The sequence below is a fragment of the Sorex araneus genome, chromosome 1 (assembly GCF_027595985.1).
Source record: "Sorex araneus isolate mSorAra2 chromosome 1, mSorAra2.pri, whole genome shotgun sequence".
Classification (NCBI taxonomy): Eukaryota; Metazoa; Chordata; class Mammalia; order Eulipotyphla; family Soricidae; genus Sorex; species Sorex araneus.
The window spans coordinates 216,418,411-216,434,621 of record NC_073302.1 but is presented as its reverse complement, the minus strand read 5'-3'; positions in this window follow the sequence as shown (position 1 = coordinate 216,434,621).

The following is a 16,211-nucleotide window of genomic DNA, read 5'->3' as shown; positions in this document are numbered from 1 at the left end:
CACCTAATCAGAGAGAGAGAACAAAAGGGAATATCCTGCCATAGTGGCAGTGTTGGGGGGGGGGGAATGGACCGGGGAGGGTGGGAGAGATGCTGGGTTATCTGGTGTTAGAGAATGGGCACTGGTGAAGGGATGGGTTCTCGAACTTTGTATGGGGAAAACATGAGCACAATAATGTATAATTCATTTCTATTCTTAATGTAATTTTATTAGATCAATAAAGTCCAGATTTTAAAAAAATAAAAATTTTGGAAACCCTGAAAAAAAAATATGCCATCTGATAAAAGGTTAATATCAAGGTTATATAGGACACTGGCAGAACTTTACAAAAAAAAGAAATCCAACCCCAACAACAACAACAATGAAAAATGGGAGTATGTGAGAATAGGGAGAGGAAATGAACAGAAACTTCCTCAAAGAAGAAATTCAGATTGCCAAAAGCCACATGAAAAAATCCTCTACATCACTAATTATCAGGGATATGCAAATATTCGTAATAGCCAAAGTGTGGAAATAATCCAAGTGCCCAAGAACAGATATTCACTTTGTACAGGAACTGACTGTTGAACATAGGTAAAGGCATGTACCCATAGTGGTAGTGTGGGTGCAGAGAGCAGGAGGGGAACTAGTAACCTGCCACTAGGTAAAGTACACTGGTGAGGGGTGTTTGAACTTTATAGGATTGAAATCCATGAACAACTTTATTAGTGTTTTTATCACTGTGATCAATTTTTAAAAATTGTAAGGCAAAAATAAAGAATGAAAAATGTAGGATGAGAAGACCTGACAAGACATAGTAGAGGATTTATGGTCCCAGCCTTGCATGGGGCCAATTCCTGAGTATGGCTGATGTAACCCCACAGTTTACTTTGTCAAATCTCTCTGTATGAAGGCTTGATAGATTTTAACAAATATTCCATCTTTGTTTCTTTTCCTTACAAAACAAAAACTATTCTATTCATTTAAGATTATTATGCTTCGACATTTGCCTGATTGTAGTATCATGGTCAATGTTTCTAAATTCTGATTTTAGACTGTTGAATCTGGAATATCTCAGATCTGCTTGTAAATTGGTATGAGAGAAATTTTGCTCTTTATTGAATCATATAATCCCCCTTAAGCCACTCAAACTTTTTGTAAACCTGGGGTGATGATTTATGACTTGGATGCTCTCTCATGAGTATAGCTATAAGACTTAAGAGTCAGTCAAAATTTGCACAACCCAATGCTGAGAAAAATCACTGAATAATTTAATTAAATGTCTTAGCCTCAATTCTGCATATTCGATTTGAGTCTAAGATATATATACGATACAATTCTATTTATGTAAGTAAGGAGAAAACTTGAACCTAAATATAACTATTACTCAAATATAATTATTAACACTTAGTAATTATCCATTAAAATTGAGATAACTACTAACTATTAATTTGCTGCCTACCAGTACAAAGCAAGTCATTAATGGCATTTTAGCCTTCTTTGAGGTCTCTCATAATCATTAGTATTTTAATGTGATTTCCCCCTTTGTACCTCTTATATTATATTATGAAAGTAGTCTTCATTTACTTACTTATATTTTTACTATCCAGAATTATGTAGTATTGAAACCAGAGAGGTAGTACAGTGGTCAGGTGCTTGCCTTGCATTCAAACAACCCAGATTTAATTTGCACTGTATATGATCCTTAAACTCCACCAGAAGTGATCCCTGAGCTTAGTCTAGTTAGTCCTAAGTACATATGCCCCCCACAAGCAAAATAAATAAGTAAATAAATAAAATTAAAGAATATTTTACAAAGCAAGCAAGTGGGAGCAAAGATAAATAAATGGGACTACATTAAACTAAGAAGCTTCTGTACCTCAAAAGAAATAGTGACCAAGATACAGAGAGAGCCCACATAATGAAAAAAAATTATTTACCCAACACCCATAAGATAAGAGGTGAATTCCAAAAGGAGAGAGAGAGAGAGAGAGAGAGAGAGAGAGAGAGAGAGAGAGAGAACAAAAGGGAATGCCCTGCCACAGAGGCAGGGGGGAGGGTGGAGGAGAGGGCGGATGAGATTGGAAGGTGGGAGGGATACTGGGTTCACTGTGGTGGAGAATGGACACTGGTGGAGGAAGGGGTGCTCGAACATTGTATGAGGGAAACTCAAGTATGAAAATGTGTAAATCTGTTACTATACCATCATGGTGACTCACTAATTAATAAAAAAAAGATTGAGGTGAATATCCAAGACATATAAGGCACTGGTAGAACTTTACAAAAAAATACCTCTAAACCATTCAAAAAATGGGGAGAAGATATGAACAAAAATTTTCTCAAAGAAGAGATATAAATGGCCAAAGGTACATGAAAAAATGCTCTGCATCACTAATCTTCAGGGAGAGTAAATTAAAACAACAATGAGATATCATCTTATACGACAGAGACTGGCACACTTCAAATGGAACCAGGACAACCAGTGCTGGCACAGATACACGGAAAAAGGAACTCTCATTCATTGTTGGTAGGAATGCCAATTGGTCCAGCCTTTGTGGTAAACAATATGAACAGTCCTCAAAAAAAAGCAGAAATTGAGCTTCCATATGACCCAGCAGTACCACTTCTGGGGATATATCCTGGGGGTGCAAAAAAAAAAAAGCACAGTACAAATGACATCTGCACTTGTATGTTCATTGCAGCATTGTTCACAATAGCAGAAATTGGAAACAACCTGAGTACCTGAGAACAGACAACTGGTTAAAGAACCCATGGTACATCCATACAATGGAATACTATGCAGCTGGTAGAAAAAGCTAAGTCATGAAATTTTCTTACAAATGGAGAAATAAGGAGAGGATCATGTTAAATGAAATGAGTCAGGAAAGGGACAGACATAGAATCACTGCAATCATTTGTGGCATATAAAGTAACATAGTATGAGACTACCTATGAACAAGGACAGTAGAACAAGGTCCAGGAAGATTGGCCCATGGTTGGAAGCTGTCTCAAGTGCTGAGGGAGAGGGGAATTGTGATAGAGAAGGGAGCACTATGACAATGATGGTTGGAGGAATTGCTCTGAATGGGAGATGTGTCCTGAAAGTGGGCGAAGGACTTAACATGATGACCTCTCAGTATCTATATAGTATACCATAAAGTCCAAAAGTTGAGAGAAAGTAAGAAAAACAGTGGCTGCCATAGAGATTGGTAGGAGAGTAGGGGTAGGGTGTGGTGGGAAGGATAACTGGGGACATGGGTGGTGGGAAGTGTACACTGGTGGAGAGATGGGTGTTGGAATATTGTATGGCTGAAACCATCATGAAAGCTCATGAAAGCTTTGTAATTGTGCATCTCATAGTGATTTGACAAAAAGAAAAAAAAAGTATTTTCGTGCACATTAAAATAAAAAAAAATAATAAAATAAAATTAATTGACAGACATATCTCTATAATATTGTATCCTTACAAGTTTTTGCAGAGCACTGTCTATAGCCCTGTTGTCCTGTTGTTCATCGATTTGCTCGAGCGGGTTCCAGTAATGTTTCCATTGTGAGATTTGTTCCTATTTTTGACATATTGAGTATAGCTATAAGACTTAAGAGTCAGTCAAAATTTACACAACCCAATGCTGAGAAAAATCACTTAATAATTTAATTAAATGTCTTAGCTTCAATCATGTATATTTGATTTGAGGCTAAGGTATATATAGGCCACAATTCTAATTATATAACTAAGGAGAAAACTTGAACCTAAATATAACTATTAGTCAAATATACTATTACTCACGGGTAGTTTGCCAGGCTCTGCTGTGCGGGTGGGATACTCTCGGCAGCTTGGCAGGCTCTCCCAGAGGGACAGAGGAAACGAACCCAGGTCATCCGCATGCAAGGCAAACACCCTATCCTCTGTGCTCTCTTTATTTCATTACTACTGTCTAGATAATAGAAAGCATAACTGTTCTTTTAGAATGTTTGATTGTTATGCGAATATTAGATGGCACAAACATATCTAAATCATATAAATTATTTAATGCTTATACTATCACTACCAAAACTTGAGCCATATTATATTAGTATAAAATTTGATAAAATATTTTTGGTGTGCTACCAAGACCCAAAAACATACATTGTCCTTCTAAATAACAGAAAAACATAATACTCAGAAATATCTTAGGCATGAAATTATTCAGTAAAATTCTAGCACTTTTTGAAAAAAAATTTAATTGCCTCAATTTGATTAACACATTGACTTAATATGAAATCTCTGTAAAACATAACAGAAAATAAGATATTATATGTGTTGCATCAGTTTAGAATAAGAGGCTTTTTCTATCTTACAGATATTAATTTGAGACACATTTAATTTTAATTTGATAAAATAATATTCATAATATTTTTATTCTTAGTAATAGATTTATAAGGTTGGAAACAGAAATATCCAAGTGATACTGTTAAATTGGTGCTTTACCTATTTTTCTTATTCCTATTCGCTCATTCTAGTATTTGTAAATTTCATTAACATTTTTTTACAAATGAGAGGCAGGCATTACAAAACTTTAATTGCCTTTTGTTATAAAGTACCATATCTTGCTTCTTTAACATTAGAAAAGAAAAAATCATCATAATTTTAAATAAAATTTTAATAAAGCTAACAGAGGTGAAATCTTAAGCAGGACCCCATATTGAATATGCATCAATTTATTCCATATTTGTCATCAAGTGCAAATATCTACCTCTCAGCATCTGTACATATAAAAGGAAAGGATGTGACTAGTCATCTAAATATTTCATAAAATATTATATTCAGTTGTTATCCTCAAGAAATGTGAAAACATTCTGGAAGGGATTAAAATCTGAATGAAAAGAATTATGGGTACTGAGACATGTATTCCCTTAGATATTTGCTCTGGCAAAACCTGCATGAATATTACATGAACATTAAAAATATTGACTGTATTGTTCTTTCTGGAGAGGATAGTTTTAAAAATTTGCTTTATGGTAGATCTTACCTCAATTTTTAACCTTATGATGGTTATTATAATAATTTTTGTTCTTTTTTATTATTTTTTTATTATTGGGGTAGCATAGTATAACTAGTATTGATGTTTGTGTTTTTGGTGTACAAAGTTACTGCTTCATCATCACCTACAATGTAACAAAACCCTTCATATTGTCTTTATGAGAGAAGATTAAGTGTTCCCTAAGAGTATTACAAAATGCTTATGTATTTAATGTTGCTTTGTATAATATTATGTTTCTATGTACAAACTTTGAGTTGTGGAAAACTTATAAAGAACTATTTTCACTGACTACTTAAAAAAAAAGAATAGATTGTCCTCAAGATTGGAAGCTATCTGTTATTGTTTTTTCTTTTTTGGGTCACACCCGGCTACTCCTTGATCTGCACTCAGAAATGACCCCTGGCGGTGCTCAGAGGACCATATGGAATGCTGGAAATTAAACTCGGGTAGGCCACCTGCAAGGCAAGCGCACAACCGGCTGTGCTATCGCTCCAGCCCCAGCTATCTGTTTTTGAAAGTTGTTGTAATACTAACTCAAAGGAAATTTTTTTGTTTTGTTTTTAATTTACTTATTTTTAATTAGTGAATCACCGTGAGGGTACAGTTACAGATTTATACTCTTTTGTGCTTATGCTTCCCTCATACAAAGTTCGAAAACCCATCCCTTCACCAGTGCCCATTCTCCACCACCAGTAAACCCAGCATCCCTCCCACCCTCCCCAATCCCATCTCCCCCCACCCCACCCTGTCACTGTGGCAGGGCATTCCCTTCTGTTCTCTCTCTCTAATTAGCTGTTGTGGTTTGCAATAAAGGTATTGAGTGGCCACTGTGCTCAGTCTCTAGCCATCATTCAGCCCGCAACTCCCTTCCCACACATGGCCTTCGACTACATTATAGTTGGTGATACCTTCTCTGAGTTGCCCTTTCCCCAGAATGTGAGGCCAGCCTCCAAGCCATGGAGTCAACCTCCTGGTACTTATTTCTACAATTCTTGGGTGTTAGTCTCCCACTCTGTTATTCTATATACCCTAGATGAGTGCAATCTTTCTATGCCTGTCTCTCTCTTTCTGACTCATTTCACTCAGCATGAAACTTTTCATGCCCATCCACTTAAATACAAAATTCATGACCTCCTTTTTTCTAAAAGCTGCATAGTATTCCATTGTATATATGTACCAAAGTTTCCTCAACCAATCATCCGTTCCAGGGCATTCGTGTTTTTTCCAGATTCTGGCTATTGTAAACAGTGCTGCGATGTACATACATGTGCAGATGTCCTTTCGATTATTCTTTTTTGCCTCTCTGGGATATATTCCCAGCAGTGGTATTGGGGGGGTCAAATGGGAGCTCAATATCTAATTTTTTGAGAGTCGTCCATATTGTTTTCCAGAAGGGCTGAACCAGTCAGCATTCCCACCAGCAGTGTAGAAGGGTCCCTTTCTCCCCACATCCTCTCCAACAGCAGTTGCTTTTGTTCTTTTGGATGTGTGCTAGTCTCGGTGGTGTGAGGTGGTATCTCATTGAGGTTGTTTTGATCTACATCTCTCTGATGATTAGTGATGTAGAGCACTTTTTCATGTGCCTTTGGCCATTCGTATCTCTTCCTTGGGAAAGTTTCTGTTCATTTCTTCGCCCCAGTTTTTGATGGGGTTGGATGTTTTCTTCTTGTAGAGTTCAACCAGTGCTTTATATACCATTGATATCAACCCCTTATCTGATGGGTATTGTGAAAATATCCTTTCCCATTCTGTAGATAGTCTTTGTATTCTGGTCACTGTATCTTTTATGGTGCAGAAGCTTTTTAGTTTAATGCAGTCCCATTTGTTGATCTCTGTTTTTACTAGATTGCTTAGTTCTGTGTCATCTTTGAAGATACCTTTATCTTCAATATGGTGGAGGGTTTTGCCGATCTTGTCTTCAATGTATCTTATGGTTTGTGGTCTGATGTTTAGGTCTTTAATCCATTTTGATCTGACTTTTGTGCATGGTGTCAGGTCAAGGTCTAAGCCCATTCTTTTGCATGTGGTTGTCCAGTTCTGCCAGTACTATTTGTTAAAGAGAATTCCTTGCTCCACTTCACATTTTTTGCTCGCTTATCAAAGATTAGATGATCATACATTTGGGGTTGTGTGTAGGGATATTCCACCCTGTTCCATTGGTCTACGGCTCTGCCTTTGTTCCAGTACCATGCTGTTTTAATTGTTACTGCTTTGTAGTAAAGTTTGAGGTTGGGGAGGGTGATGCCTCCCATCGTCTTTTTCCCAAGAATTGTTTTAGCTCTCCTTGGACGTTTGTTGTTCCATATGAAATTTAGGATTGCTTGATCCATTTCTTTGAAGAATGTCATGGGTATCCTTATAGGGATCGCGTTGAATGTGTATAATGCTTTGGGGAGTATTGCCATTTTGACAAATTTGATTCTCCTTATCCATTAGCAGGGTATATGTTTCCATTTCCTCATGTCCTCTTTGATTTCATGGAGTAGCGTTTTGTAGATTTCTTTGTAGAGATCTTTTACTTCCTTGGTTAAGCTGATTCCGAGGTACTTGATTTTCTGGGGCACGATTGTGAATGGGACTGCTTTTTTCATGTCCCTTTCCTCTGCCTCATTGTTTGCATATATGAAGGCCATGGATTTTTGGGTATTGATTTTGTAGCCTGCAACTTTACTGTATAAGTCTATTGTTTCTAAGAGTTTCTTAGTAGAGGCTTTAGACTTCTCTAGATATAGTATCATATCGTCTGCAAATAGTGAGAATTTGATTTCTTCCTTTCCTATCTGGATGCCCTTAATCTCTTTTTCTTGTCTAATAGCTATCGCAAGTAATTCCAGTACTATATTGAAGAGAAGTGGTGAGAGTGGGCATCCTTGTCTTGTGCTTGATCTCAGAGGAAAGACCCTTAGTTTTTCCCCATTGAGGATAATGCTTTCCATAGGCTTGTGATAGATGGCTTCGACTATCTTGAGGAAATTTCTTCCAAACCCCATTTTGGCAAGGGTTTTCATCATGAAAGTATGTTGGATCTTGTCAAATGCTTTCTCTGCATCTATTGATATGATCATATGGTTTTTATCTTTACTTTTGTTGATATGGTGGATTATGTTGATTGATTTCCGAATGTTAAACCATCCTTGCATCCCTGGGATGAATCCCACTTGGTCGTGATGTATGATCTTTTTGATGAGTTGTTGGATCCTATTTGCTAGTATTTTGTTGAGGATCTTCGCATCAGTATTCATCAGGGATATTGGTCTGTAATTTTTTTTCTTAGTGGTGTCTTTGTTTGCTTTTGGTATTAGGGAGATGTGTGCTTCATAGAAACTGTTTGGGAGAGTTCCTGTTTTTTCAATTTCCTGGAAAAGTTTGAGGAAAACAGGCAACAGGTCTTCTTTAAATGTTTGGAAGAATTCACCAGTGAAACCATCTGGACCTGGGCTTTTGTTTTTGGGGAGGTTTTTGATTACAGTTTCAATTTCCTTAACATTGATGGGTTTATTCAGGTATTCCAAGTCTTCTTTGTTCAGTCTTGGGAGATTGTAGGAATGGAGGAATCCATCCATTTCTTTTAGGTTCTCCTGTTTTGTGGCATATAGAATTTCGAAGTAGTCTCTAATGATCTATTGAATCTCACTGGTTTCTGTTATGATGTCCCCCTTTTCATTTCTGATTCGATTTATTAGGTTTTTCTCTCTTTCTTTCTTTGTGAGTCTTGCTAGCGGTTTATCAATCTTATTTATTTTCTCGAAGAACCAGCTCTTTGTCTCATTGATCTTTCAGATTATCTTTTTTGGTTTCCATGTCATTAATTTCTGCTCTAATTTTTATTATTTCTTTCCTTCGATCTGGTTTGGATTCCTTTTTCTGGTCCTTTTCTAAGGTCTTGAGTCGTGAAGTCAAGCTGTCTATGTGGGCCCTTTCTTCGTTCCTGAGGAATGCTTGTAGAACTACAAATTTTCCCCTTATCAAGGCTTTAGCTGCATCCCATAGGTTTTGGCAGCTCGTTTCTTCATTATCATTTGTTTCTAAGTATTTTTTGATTTCTTCCTTGATTTCCTTCCTAACCCACTCATTATTCAACATTGAATTGTTTAATTTCCAAGTGTTTGAATTGATTCTCCGTGTTGGTGAGTGGTTAGCTTCTATCTTCAGCGCATTGTGGTCTGAAAAGATGGTTGATACAATTTCTATTTTTCCGATTCTATTGAGGTATGTTCTGGGGCCCAGTACATGGTCTATTTTAGAAAATGTTCTGTGTGCACTGGAAAAGAATGTGTATTTTCTTTTTGGGGTGTAAGGCCCTGTATAGGTCTATTAGGCCTCTCTCTTCAATTTCTTCTTTCAGAGTCAGTGTTTCCTTGTTGAGTTTTGTTCTTGTCGATCTATCTAGAGGCGATAAGGCCGTATTGAAGTCTCTGACTACAATTGTGCTGTTAGTGATGTCCTCTTTGAAGTCTGTTAGGAGTTGTTTTAAATATTTAGCCGGTCGTTCGTTAGGAGCGTATACGTTTAAGAGTGTGAATTCTTCCTGTTGTACATATCCCTTGATAAATAGAAAATGACCTTCGCTGTCCCTTTTAATCTTTTTCAACCTGAAGTCTATGTTGTCGGATACCAGGATGGCCACTCCAGCATTTTTAAGGGAGTTGTTTGCTTGCAGGATTGCTTTCCATCCTTTGACTTTGAGTCTATGTTTACTCTGTTTGTTCAGGTGTGTTTCTTGCAGGCAGCAGAACGTTGGGTTTAATTTCCGGATCCATTTTGCCACTCTGTGTCTCTTGATGGGTGCATTTAGGCCATTGACATTGAGAGAGATTATTGTGATAGGATTTTGTGTCATATTTCTGTGGTATTCGTTGTTTTTATGGGGCTCCTCCTTGTCTTACAGTAACCCCTTTAGACCTTCTTTCAAGTTTGGTTTTGAATCTATGAAGTTCCTGAGCTGTTGTTTATCCGAGAAATAGTGTATGGTCTTCGAGTTTGAGTGAGAGTTTAGCCGGATAAAGTATTCTTGGTGAGGCATTCATTTCACTGAGTTTTTTTCACTATGTCCCACCATTGTCTTCGGGCTCGGAGGGTTTCCTCTGACAGGTCTGCTGTAAACCTGAGGGGTGTTCCTTTGTATGTGATTTCCTTCTTTGACCTTGCTGCTTGCAGAATTGTGTCTCTATCCATAGCGTCCGTCATTCTGCCTATGATATGCCTTGGAGTCTTTTTATTCAGGTCTCTTTTTGCTGGCACTCTTCGGACTCCTTGTATCTGGATGCCTGCCTTCTCCAGCTCTGAGAATTTCTTAGCAATGATGTCTTTGACTGTGTTATTTTCATTGGGGTTACTTCCCTGTGGTTCTGGTACTCCAATGATTCTTATGTTCTTCCTCTTGAAGTCATCCCCCAGGGCTCTGATTCGCTCTATAGCCATTTTGAGGTCTTTGTCTGTAAGCTTTCTGTAGCTCATCTTTCAGGTCGCTGATTCTGTCTTCAGCTGTAGTCATTCTACTGTTGAGGGCATCTAGTGAGATTTTTAATTCATCTACCGATTCCTTTATTTGTGTGACTTCTGTTCGTAGGTTTGAGATTTCTGCTCTCATTTCTTCCTGCATTTTCTTGGTAGATCGTTGCAGTGCTTCATTCATCTCCTCCCTTAATTTATTGGATGTCTGTTCCATGGTTGCTTGGAGTAGGTCGACTCTCCTCCAGATCTCCTCTCTGAATTGTTTATCTGAGAGGTCGTAGATGTGAGTAGCCTCCATTGATGTTTCTGGAATCTTTTCTTCTCCCTCTCTTCATGGAGGGGATCTTCGCTGCTTCTTCATATTGTTACGGAGGTATAGAGTTGGAACTTTGTAGTTATCTATTCTTGTTCCCTCTTGCTGAGGAAAGGAGGGGCTCTGCTTGTGCTAAACTTCCCTTATTCACTGACAGCTTTTATAGTGTCAAACTAAGCTAATGGATATTTTGCATGTGTTTTTGAGATGGCTAAAGTGATTTTCAGAGAAATAGATAGTAACTATTATGCTGAGGTAACAAAGAATAACCGCGGCCGCTCCGACAGGATGCCACGCCCACTTTGAGACCACGCCCCTAAGATACAGGCCAACCTCCCAGTGTCTTCCTGTTAGAGAGCCAGGCGGGAAGACCCCAGGCCGGGAGAGTGGATCGGGACACGGGATGTGATGGACACGGGGCGGGGCAGCTGCAGAATGTCGGGGACCCCGTTCGGTGGGAAGCGGGGGACGGGAGGGCGTGGCCAAGAGTCAGTGATGGTACCTGGGTGGCCAGGCCGCAGTTAGAGCTCAAAGGAAATTTTTTTCAATTATTTATCGATCAGTTTATTTCATTCTCTCTCCCTGCTTCTCTCCCGGCTCTGGATCTCTCTCTCTCTCTCTCTCTCTGGATCTGTGGATCTGGCCCCCGTGGATCTGCCCCCCCCCAACCCACTCTTACAGCCTAGTTAAATCTCCACAGCATGCGGGGGGTTGGGGTGTACACATAGGTGTGGTCACCATCAATAGGGTAAGGTTCCGTTCCCTTAAGGGATGCTTCTCCTAGGACTTAATTCTCTTTCAGCAGGAGGATCCACCCAAGGGCAGAGTCCCATGAATGTGTTTCTCTTCTCCTCAGCCAACAAACATATAATAATTCATAATATTAATTATTTTGTATGGACACAATAAGAGATGTATTAAAGCTTATAGAATTGCTCTCCTGGGGCCATCTCAATCTCAGACTACAGTGCTCAGGCCAGATCAGTTTTTCCTATCCCTGGCAGGGTCCTAGTCTCATAATTACTATTGGTTCATGACAACATTTGTCTATGATCAAGCTCTTAACTTATAGTTAAGAATTAGGCAATTTGGCCAGGCCCATCTTGATGCCAGGGTAGCACAAAACTCACCGCTTGCCCTGGATCCATCCCATCCCTCTTAGGGACCCTGCTTTTGGGGTGCTAGGAACTGAGGGCAACTGAGGCTTAAGTGGAGAAAGCAGATGCCTGGGAGGGAATAATATTCGAGGCCAATTAATTCCCAAGTTATAAAAACATAATATTGTCTTCTTGTGTCTATACAAAACAGACATAGCTTTAAAGTAAATTATTCAAAAGGCACAAGAAGAGGAGAAAGGCAATATTAAGTTATATAATATAAATTCAGTATCCTAGGAAGGTCTGACCTTGTAAATTAGCAGAGTCAGATTAAGGGAAAGCTGCGGATTAACTCTTTTGGGGAAGAGAGCATGGAGAAGTGATTATAGCTAAACAAAGGAATGGGAGAGATTCGGGAACACCTTGATGGGTGTGACTGGGGTAAGCCTAAACTCCGGGGAAAACCGGGACAAGCTACTTGTGGCAAGGAGGGAAAGGACAAAGTAATGTCATCCTACACTTTTCTATCCAAGTACTCTTCTCTCCCAGCTTATGAGACAGGCTTCCAACTATGGAACAATATCCGTGGCCCTTGTGTCTCCTGTCGTTGGGTATCAGTCTCATATTATGCTATTTTATATTCCACGAATGAGTGCAGTCATTCTATGTCTCTCTCTCTCTTTCTGACTCATTTCACTTAGTCCTATACTCTTCATGACCATCCACTGATAAGCAAATTTCATGACTTCAACCCCGTCAAAAAATGGGAAGAAGAAATGAACAGAAGCTTCCTCAAAAATGAAATACAAATGACCAAAAGGCAAATGAAAAAATGCTCTACATCGCTAATCATCAGGAAGATGCAAATCAAAGTGATGAGATATCATCTCACACCACAGAAGATTGCCACACATTCAAAAGAAATGTGGGGAGAAAGGGATGCCCTTTCATTGTTGGTGGGAATGTCAACTGTTTTAGCCTTTTTGGAAAACAATATGGGCATTCCTTATAAAACTAGAAATTGAGCTTCTATTTGACCCAGAAAATCACTCCTGGGAATATATCTCAAGGATACAAAAAAAGCACAGTAGAAATGACATCTGCACCTGCGTGTTCATTGTAGCACTATTCACAATAGCCAGAATTTGGAAACAACACGAGGGCCTGAGAACAGACAAATGGTTAAAGAAATGTTTGTACACCAACACAATGGAATAGTATGTAGCGGTTAGGAAAGCATCCTGTTTCTTAGCAATTAAAAATCTAGCTCATTGGGGCTGTAGCGATAGCACAGCGGATAGGGTATTTGCCTTGCAAGTGGCTGACCCGTGTTGAATTCCCAGAATCCCATCAGCAGGGCCAGGAGTAATTCCTGAGTACAGAGCTAGGAGTTACCCCTGTGCATTGCCGGGTGTGAACCAAAAAGAAAAAAAAAATTGAGCTAATTTTTAAGTCACATCTCTATCATTATTGTTGTTTCAGTCTTAGGAGACTCAATTTAAATTTATATTTTTTAGGGGCTGGAGCTATAACACAGCGGGTAGGGCATTTGCCTTGCACTTGGCCGACAAGGGTTAGATTCCCAGCATTTCATATGGTCCCCTGAACACCGCCAGGAGTAATTTCTGAGTGCAGAGCCAGGAGTAACCCCTGTGCATCGCCAGGTGTGACCCAAAAAGCAAAAAAAAAAAATTATATTTTTTATAAACAGACACATATCAACAATTGTGTAATGGATACCTTATGGCATATTTAGCCCTGGTATATTAAGTTACTCAATTAACTATTGAATATTTTCCTATGCTCTGTGCTTTTTTTCTGACTGACTGAAGTTTCCTCTACTAGAACTTTTAAAACTATTTCTACTCCTGAGCACTTTTCATCTGAGAAATGCACTAGCATAAATACATCAGATTCATAATACAGTAGATATTAAGTTAATTTTTTCACACTGCCTTTTCAGAAACCTTTTCACTGTCATTGTCATCCCGTTGCTGATCGATTTGTTCAAGCAGGCACCAGTAACATCTCTCATTGAGAGACTTATTGTTACTGTTTTTGGCATATCCAACATGCCACAGGTAGATTGCCAGGCTCTGCCATGCGGGCGAGATACTCTCGGTAGCTTGTCGGGCTCTTCAAGAGGGGTGGAGGAATCGAACACAGGTCGGCCGCGTGAAGGGCGAACGCCCTACCACTGTGCTATCACTCCAGCCCTCAGAAACCTTTTATTGTTGCAAAACATTTTATAACCCATGATCTACATTTGAGTCAGGAAGGCTTTAGCCAAAGTGCAATATCTCTGTACTTTCAAATTTTCCATATTCTCTCACTTTTATCTTGTCTCCACCAACTGCTTTACCCTTTGGATTGATTTGAACTTACCTCCCAGGGTCAATGAAACTCAGTAAAACATTAATTCATTCAACATAAAGAAAGAATGAATAAGTGATTCCTTATTATTTTTATCAAAATGAGTTTAATTTTCATTTTATTTCTAATTGGATGAGTAAAACATGGATTACTTTTTTTTCTAAAAGTTTTTAAACTAACACGAGACAATTTTTTGTTTTAGAGCCAAGAGATGCCGTGCTCAGAAAGTCTTTTCGACTCTGTGCTCAGTGGCTCTGATAATGCTTGAGGGGCCGTATATGATGAGAGGTTACTCAAATGAGGTGGCCACATATAGGTGTCTTGATAATTATTTCATCCCAAGTTATCTCTCTGACCCGATATTATTTTTCTTTGATTTTTTTTTCTAATTCAGTAAGACACAGATAACATGAGCTAGAAAAGAGGTAAGGTGCTTATGAATTATTTTCTCAACTTTCTAATTTTATAAGTAAATAAAATCTGCAAGTTTTTATTTTTAGTCTTATTCATAGATCCTTATATATTTATATATGTATATATATTTACACATGAATTATACATTGTACATATTCATAATGGACTGGAGCAATAGCAAAGTGGGTAGGGCATTTGCCTTGCACGTGGCCGACCAGGGTTCAATTCCTTTGATCCTCTCGGAGAGCCAGGCAAGCTACCAAGAGTATCCCACTCACATAGCAGAGCCTGGCAAGCTACCCATGGCATATTCGATATGCCAAAAACAGTAACAAGTCTCACAATGAAGACGTTACTGGTGTCTGCTCGAGCAAATCAATGAACAAGGGGACAACAGTGCTATATATTCATGTAAGTAAGGTAACTTTACATGTAAATTAAGGTCTATTACTTTAACATGTTTATAATGTTGGTACAGTTTTTTCTTGTTAAACCACATTCATGTGTGAGTCACCTTTGGTAGGTAGCAGCATCAACAAGTAAAATAAATATATAAAAATCAGCCTAAAAGAGAGGAAGAAAGGATCTTCTTTTTTTATTGAGTCACCATGAGATACAGTCACAAAGCTTTAATGGTTGAGTTTTAGTCATAAAATAATCAAATAACCACCCGTCTACCAGTGTACAATTTTGACCACCAATGTCCCCAGCATCCCTCCCACGATCCCCACCCAACCTCACCCCTTGCCTTTATGGTAGACAGTATCTTTGTTACTCTCTCTTTACTTTGGAGCATTATAGTTTGCAATACAGATACATTTTTTTTGATAAATGATTTTGTACTCAATTCTGGAATTTGGCAATCAGCAAGAACAGCTTGCTCAACGTGATAATGGGAGAACTGTGTGAAAAAAAAAAAACTCTTCAGGTTGCAGTTTATCCTGAGAACTAAAGCTGAACACTGACATTGAGAAAAAGCCTTCAAGTACCCCAGCAAGCACACATAGCACACAGTACCCACAGTCAACTCATAGAAGCATTTCTACTTCTATGATAGATGTAGAGACACATAACAAAATATTACTGCCACTGTGGTAAAGAGAGATATTGGAGAAGAAAGAAACCTAAACAAAGCACATTATCTGTTTAAACTTATAAGAACTAGCAATTAGGTTTTATTTTCAAGCTAAAACTTGCAACAACAAAATGTTTCAAGAAAAGTAGCTATGGACAAAAACTCAAAATTTAAGTTTCAGGAATGATAAAAATGTGATAGAATCACTTTAAGTTTCTCTGTTTTGCAACTTAAAATACCCGTTTAAGATGGCAATAATACTACTTAATCTAATTATTGACATTTTTGAATGACTAAATCCATGCACTCCAGTTGAAGGAAGAAGATTTGTACCTGTTGCTCCTATCACCAGACTCTGCTACTTGATGTTGACATTTTTTCAATTTCTTTCAGAGTGGTGTCAGAATTATCCTGTGTCAGTAAATCAATCTGCAGGCAGAATATTTGTTCCTCCTTCCATATTCTCAAAGTTAATTCAGACTTCA